This window comes from Macrobrachium rosenbergii, chromosome 54 (genome assembly GCF_040412425.1).
Source record: "Macrobrachium rosenbergii isolate ZJJX-2024 chromosome 54, ASM4041242v1, whole genome shotgun sequence".
Lineage (NCBI taxonomy): Eukaryota > Metazoa > Arthropoda > Malacostraca > Decapoda > Palaemonidae > Macrobrachium > Macrobrachium rosenbergii.
This window is the reverse complement of record NC_089794.1, coordinates 3,390,001-3,398,163: the sequence shown is the minus strand read 5'-3', so window position 1 is coordinate 3,398,163 and position 8,163 is coordinate 3,390,001.

Genomic DNA, 8,163 nt, shown 5'->3' with positions numbered 1-8,163 from the left:
CCAATTACTGTCCTTAAAGTTGGGAATGTCTCACTTCCTTTGGAATGTTCTCCTTGCTTCTGTTTCGCCAGACTGATGTGCCTTTGGTCCTGTAAGAGTGGGACATTGTTTCCTTAATTTTCTATCAATTAAGTAAGGGTTTTAAAAGGCACAGTTGTAAAATAAAGTTTATTTAATCTTTAAAAATGTTCCCTCGCGTAAAACTGGTTACCAAATATCCACAACCTCTGTCAAAACTATTACAATATGTATATATGTATATATATTTATACTTGCACAGATGTACAGAGAATTGCGAGCACATAGTTTAGATAGATTATGCAGACATTCTAAGCCACTTCTCAGATTATACATACGCTACTGTCATACGTACAAAACTGGTACTATTTTGTACAAAAAAATACCAACATTGTAAACAGAGTGCAGCACATAATATGTATAAAAGAAAACACTACTGTTTCATTTGCTTCATTTTTCTAGAGAGTACAGCAGGATCTAACTGCTAAATCTAACAACAGCATCCAACATTTACCTAATGATTTGCATCACCCACATAATTGGTCGCGTATATTGCTCGGCTAACATTGAATGACCAGTGCATTGCTCTGCCTGCTTCTTGTTCCTTAGGATATCTGGGTATCATGCGAAGAAGATTCACGCACAGAGTTCACGTCTCATACAAAGTACCACATTTAAAGTCAAGAAAATATGATTTCTAGTAAAAACAGGGAGATACTGTGAAGAACTGTCTGGAACGTTTTGTAACTACATTCTATAATAATATTAGCGATTTGTGCTATATCTGATAATATAAGGGTGGGCATAAGAACTTAATATGTATGGAAAATGATATGGAAAGGTTTCAAAAACATTAAAATCTAATGTCGAGTTGCTAAAACGACTTAAATCACAAAAAATACCTATAAATACTGAAAAACTTAGGTCTTTTTTTGAATATGAATATATATATATATATATATATATATATATATATATATATATATATATATATATATATATGTGTGTGTGTGTGTGTGTGTGTGTGTGTGTGTATGCATACACACACACACATATATATATAATATATATACATACATATATATATATATATATATATATATATATATATATATATATATATAGAGAGAGAGAGAGAGAGAGAGAGAGAGAGAGAGAGAGAGAGAGAGAGAGAGAGAGAGAGAGAGAGAGAGAGAGAGCATGGAAAAAATATACTATAAGAATATCATAGAGTTGAGTCTTTAGAAATTGTCCATCATATAAAAAACAAATCTGGAAATATAAATAAAAGCAAAGTATTACATTAACTCATTTACGTGAGAGTAACTGATCATGACAACACTTCATTTTGTTGATGACTCGTAAACATGAAATAAGATAAGACAGCAACTGAGAACAACAAAAGAGTTTGCCTTTTGCAAGCAAACAATCACAGATAAAAGCACTAGCAGAACACTGCTACTAAGACTTCACCTTTCCAGTCACGAAAGAGGGGAATTTGAACATCTTGGTCATAAGGAAAACTGACAAGAGCAATGAACGAAAGAAATGCCAAGCTCTTCAGAATGCTATACAATGAAAGGTCTTACAAAGAATATACACCGTGCCGTCTGTCACAACTATTGAATATGTAGACTGACAAAACAGTAAAAGCAGACTATGGCACTAAACACCTTCCAGAAGAGGGAAAGGTTCACTGTCCCTGTGACATCAGACTATAAATGCTATCACAATAGTCTTAGCAAAACCACTATACTGTACTTACTTAGGTGTAATAATAAACAAAAAGAATGCATTGTTCAAGAAAAACCTCAAGTGTGACAAACCCCCATGAACTATCTATAAGTTTTGATGATTATTGGCAAAAGATTTTAAAATATAGTACTATAAAAACATCAGTGCTACTTAATTATTATTCCCTAAATGCATATGAACAGTGTTTTGAGATTCTATTACAACAAAAACCATTATTAAGCAGCAAATCAGGTGGTACAAATAATAGAAGATTCAATATTTGTAGAAAACAAAGCTGCACTCACACAAGGGAGATTACACTTTACATTTTCATTTCACTACTGTTAGCTCTGAAACAAATAAACACTTTAAATCTATGTTTTGCTATTATTGATTCACATTAAATAGATGTCGTGAAAACTGACTTTAAAATTTAAAAGCTGGAAGCTGAAAAAATGCCAGCAAATTATGGACAGTTTGAAGTAACCAACACTTACAAACAACTGAAATCACATTTGGATGAGCAAAACATTGTTTCCTTTCAACAACAATAAAAAAAAAACTCAGTACATCGCACTCCTTTTGACAGCTGGATTCACACAGAGCCTCGAGGCCTTTCTGCGGAAGTTGACCTTCATAACGTTTTCAAGCCTCCCATAGTCTCTTAGGTCATCAGTCAGAGGAGACAGGTGGATGGGTACAAATTAGATATTACAAGTAATTAAGGAATAAAATCATATATACCACAAGAAACAGGAGAGTACACATTCGAGTAGAAGGGCTACAAGAAAATACAATAGAAGATTTTTGAGTTAAGCAAGGGGGACATAATGCACATGGCTTGAACCACAGGATCAGTGTTGTATACTTGTGTAATTTATGCTTTTTATCATATAAAATAATCATTTTCTCATACACAGCTGCATGAAATAGCAAATAAAATGGCAATTATTACAAGCAGAATTCTTCTTTTGCTATTATTTACGATAATAGTTCTCCTAAAACTCAAATGCTGAGAGAATCAAAGGGTTCAGTGACATCTGAAACTCTTTGGACACTACCATGTACCTTGTACATGAAACGGATGGCTAATATAATCTAATGATGCATATGGGATTTGTACCTTAAGCCATCAAAGCAAACAATGATGAATTCAAATAAATCTCTAAATCAGGAGGGCATGGAAATAGATCCAAGCCTACTATTTGCCAGACAAACCAATCACCAGCCAAACCCCTAGAAGGAATAACATTTTAATGAAAACTATTAAGTTGCCATCATTTACCATAACCCACTCATTCACGTTCTTCTTACTACATATTTTTGCCCCAAATACTTTTATCTTTTGCAAAGGTCGGTAAAAATACATAATAAAAGTTTTAACACTAGCTGCTAAAATGGTTGAATTAAGTGAGAATTCAATAAATACCAGTAGTAACAAAGCTTTCTTATAAGGTGTAGTTACAACTTAGTTATATGGATGTTCATTTAAAATGTAAATTGGACAGCTTGTGATAACAATTAAAAGAGTGCTAACATTCACAGCCAATGAGATAATACATCATGGCTGCAGTCATCAATGTTCGAGACAGCAATTCATATAAACTTGCAGTTTGATATTATTGAATAGCTTGGTCCTTCTGAGTACAAGTCTCGCGTATTGCATGAGACCCAGTTACCTCTTCTAACAGCTGTAATCAGATTATCTCCTCACTCTTTTGACCATGAATATGATAAAGTGGAACCAGAGAAGAACAACCTTGAATGTTCCACAACAATTTTCTGGTACCTGGGTTACTCATTATAATGTGGAATGAAGCCAGCTTTACTTCCCAGCTACTGTATGTGTTCCTACCTTTGCCTAACAACAACAACATATCACCACATATAATTACAGTTATGACATCACATGTGAGATGTCTCTGGCATAAACCTGATGAAAACAAGAAATGTCAGAACGAAAAGTATTCAGAGAAAACATGCAGGAAAAGAGTTCCATGGCTTGGCAGACAAGTGCTCAAGAGAAATAATATTAGGTGGTGGGTTAATGAGCGTAACCCATAAACTTAATGGCTGACCAAGGCATTTGAATTATCAAAGTGTTTGATAGTGTGCCCTACATTCTGGTAGGTCAGAGCATACACCGAAATTCGGCGACTTGTCACTGTTGTGTTTACACAGTACAGTACTTAAAACTCTTACTTTTACTTCTGGTACCATTATTCCAACCTTTATGATCACATGGGAGTCAATCTACTTAAATGACACAAAGAGACAGTAAGACCCGGTGATGTTATAAACCCAAAGTGAGCCAAATACAATATGCTTACCTCTGTGGATCACACACAATGCACTGGTAATTCATCCAAAATCCACTCCATAGTAATTTATGATGAACTCATATGTCATTTTCAGCGAGTTTCAACAGATCATTTTGACCCTTTACTTTATTTGAACATACATCAATAAATTAGAAGTATGGTACTCCACTTTAAAACCATACCAGAATGAGTATCAAAACATGAATATTAACTTCCCAGATAGTATACAGAGTAAATTTCACCTATCACAGCTGTGGTTCTGGGATAGACTGGATTTGCAAGGCCTAGTCACTGAAAGAACTAAATCTGTAGTGTACATTTTGTGTGAGGAGTGCTTCCCACAGTGTCCCTTGTATGGCACACAACATATACCAGGAAAGGTTCTTTTCAATATTCCCTCTGGATACGTTTTGCTTTGTATCCATTCTTGATCCACTTGTTACCAATCATTTAAGTACCATTCAGGTCAGCACTGAGAGTGCTGAATAATGATACTGTATTATATTAATAAAAACTAAATTGAAGAAATGGCTATCAGTTTCAACAAATTAAACCAATGTCTCTATGCATAAAGCAAATAAAATTCTTGTTCAAAAAATAACAAGATCATAGGAAATATGTTCAAAATCAAACACAATGTTAAGCTTTACTACTGAAATCTGGCTCAGCCACCAGCTTTGGCAGTTTTGGCAACCAACCACTAAGCTGACCAAAGTTGTCACAGATTTACCTGTCACCACTTTCCTGTCCACAATGCCGAGTTAAAAGAGGTCACTTTCTGGGGGTAAATTAATCTTGTTCTGAGTTCAAGTGTGTCACTCCTTTACACTGTGATTTCTCAGAGTGACTGCAAGACCAGCAGGGTTTTCTCCTTGGTGATTAACAGACAATCCAGCCATGTCTACCACTATAAAAAGCTATTATTGGACTCACCACAGACCTCAGGGTCTGGCTTTCCTCTCCCATAAGAGCCCAGGGTTATCCTCCACTAACTCAGTAGACACAGCATCGTATTCTCATAAACCCCCATGGTGAATAATGAACCCAACACGGCTATATAAGCTCTATCATTAACAAAGCCATTAACGGACTTATTACCTGCTCCACTTCTGCTTCCTCCCTCGTGGACATGAAGACAGTCACAGTAGAATATTTTTAAGGAAAAACACACAGGATGTCTGCAGATGGACAATCGAATGCAAATACCATCAAACTCCATTCTCAACAACAGAACTTTCTGTCTGGTTCTGAAAGGCAAACATACAATTCAGCAATTAAAACACTGAGTTCCACCAAAAGGCAGATTACATACATGGGTCATTCATTCCCAGACACCTTTTTCCCCTGGATCACAATTTGGCTCAATGCTCAGGGCAAGCATTGCTGATAACCAGATTTCCTTCCCCTGCCCACACAATGAAAAGGGCAGCCTGTGATGAAAATGAATCCCATTTAAAGCTCCTGGAACTCAGAGCAGAAGGGAAACCCAAGACGGTCAACTTCTCTAAAGAAATTTGGCTCCATCACCCCCCAAGCTGACCTCTCCATTGCAGAGGGCATACCAATGACAGACCTCCAGAATAAGGTGGATGAGTTCCTGAAAACCTCCAAGGCCTCGCAACACACTGCCCACAGAATGTGTTAAACTCAGGATGGCCAAGACCAGGACAAAGATGAAAAAAAACAAGCCAGCACCATGCATAAGCACCCATACATGCCACAACAGAAAAGGAACCCCTACCCAGCCATCATCTGTGCATACCATCACAGAGAAACTGCCAAGAACTATGTCCCCAGTTGCAAATGGAGGAAAAATAAGTAAAGCAGCCACCAAAGAAAGTAATGGTGGCTACCACAACCACAAAACACACCTGCTCAGCCAGGTTTTACATCATTAACTGCACCTCCTACATGAAGTTCCTGGTAAACACAGACACCATCAAGTCAATCCTCCTTTCATCAATAGAAGACAGATGCAAGCCCCCAACAGCAGACTCTGCCTAGTGGCTGCCAGTGGTAGACACATGCCATCATACAGCCACCAAACCCTCAACCTCCACCCTAGAGGGAAGAAATACTAGTGGGTGTTCATTGTTTCCAACATCCAGACACCCTTGCTCAGCACCAACTTCCTCAGATATTTCAGTCTGCTGGTAGATGTGAGTCATTCCCACCTTTTGAACCTAGCTTTCTTTTAGATGATGTCACTCACCACCAGTCCCAAACAGCTGTCCATTCTTCAGAGAGCCCCGTGGGCCTCCATACCCTCAAGCCAGAGTTTCTAGATTTCTTCGGAAGATTCCTGAGATCCCAGCAAAGCATAACATATACCACCACATAAAAACAACAGGCTCCCCTGTATGTCCAGAATTCCACCGACTGCCCCCAGGAAAACTCATCACTGCAAAGAAAGTCTTCAAGGAAATGTAGTTAAGAAAACTGATAGATCCTGGCACCCCTACAGAGATTGCAGTCAACTCAATCTACAAATGGAGCCCAACCAACTCACTGCCCAACATGGCAAACATCACCTCCACTTTCTACAAGACAAGAATCTTTTCCAAGTTCGATTAGAAGAAGGGCTACTTCCAACTCCTAGCCCACAGAGATGATGTCCCAAAAAAAAGCAATCATCACACCCTTCAGTACACCCACACTTTCAACTACTGTACTTTACCTTCAGCTGCTATAATTCAGGGGACAAATACCAGAGGCTAATAGACAACATCCTTGGTAACCACACCTTCTGTGTCTGGTGATCTCTTCCAGAAGAGATCACCAGAACATGTCAGCCATCCTTTACCTACTCCACAATAACAGATTAATAGCCCATCCTGACAAATGTGTCATCTGAGCCTCCACTGACCACAATACCAGATGTCAATTTCTGAGGACAAATCAGTCTTCTTCTGAGTTCCTGTGTGCCCCTTTCCTTTTCAACAATAAACCAGATGTTAAGGTACTGCAAGGTACAGTCTACAGAACAAAACACTGATAAGAAATCAAATACTGTACACAAAGAGAAACTTTTAGTTTGCCACATATCTAAATGAAATGCTGTGATTACTTCTAAAACTATAATTTTGCTAATAAAGAGAATAATAAGCAATGGAATACAGAAATAATATCATATTTGTAAGCCATAAAGCAAGAAAATTATCCACAGCATATTAAAAATGCACACATGAGGAATTTGTACCTATAAGAAATTTATTTTTGTTCAGTTTAGGCTTGCCAAAATTAATTTTTAAGCTCAAAGTTAGCCTGCCTTAATTGTGCTCAGACCACTTACCACATTCTGCATCTAGCATTTCTCAGAAGCCACAAACTGATGGGTACATCTTCACTAACCAAAGCTTCATTTATTGCTAACCTATCAGTGACAGCAAATTAATGCAGAAAAGAAATTTGTATGAGCTGTATAAACTCTAGAATATATATATATATACTGTATACAGTATACACATATATATACATATATATACATATATATACACATATACATATACATATATATACCCATATATAAATATATACATACTAGCTGACCAACCCAGCACTGCCTGAAGAAACTCTGAATAACAAACTACGGGTAGGCCCGTTAAAACTCTGAATAACAGTCTATGGGTAATGGGAGGAAAGAGGGAAGAAGGATGAGGAAAGGGGAAAGAAGTGAGAAGATAGAGGAGGAGGAGGAGGAGGGAGATTGGGGAAGGGGAGGGGGAGGGAGGGGAAAGGTTGGGGAAGTGGAAGGGGAAGGTGGAGAGGAGGGGAGGAGGAGGATAGGAGGGTGAATGGGAGGGGAGGGAAGGGGAGGGGCAAAGGAAGAAGGAAGGGGAGGGGCAAGAGAGAAGGAAGGGATAGGGATAGGGATAGGGATAGGGGTAGGGGTAGGGGTAGGGGAAGGGGAGGGGGGAAAATAAAGGAAGAGGGGATGGGGATGGGGAGGGGAGGCGAGGGGAGGGTGAGGGGAAGATAAAGGGGGAGAGGAAGTTATGTTCCCCTGAGAAATGAAGAATGAGGCAGTATTATTGCTCACATTATTATGCATACTATATTAACAGAAAATTATCACTTGGAAAATCATTTT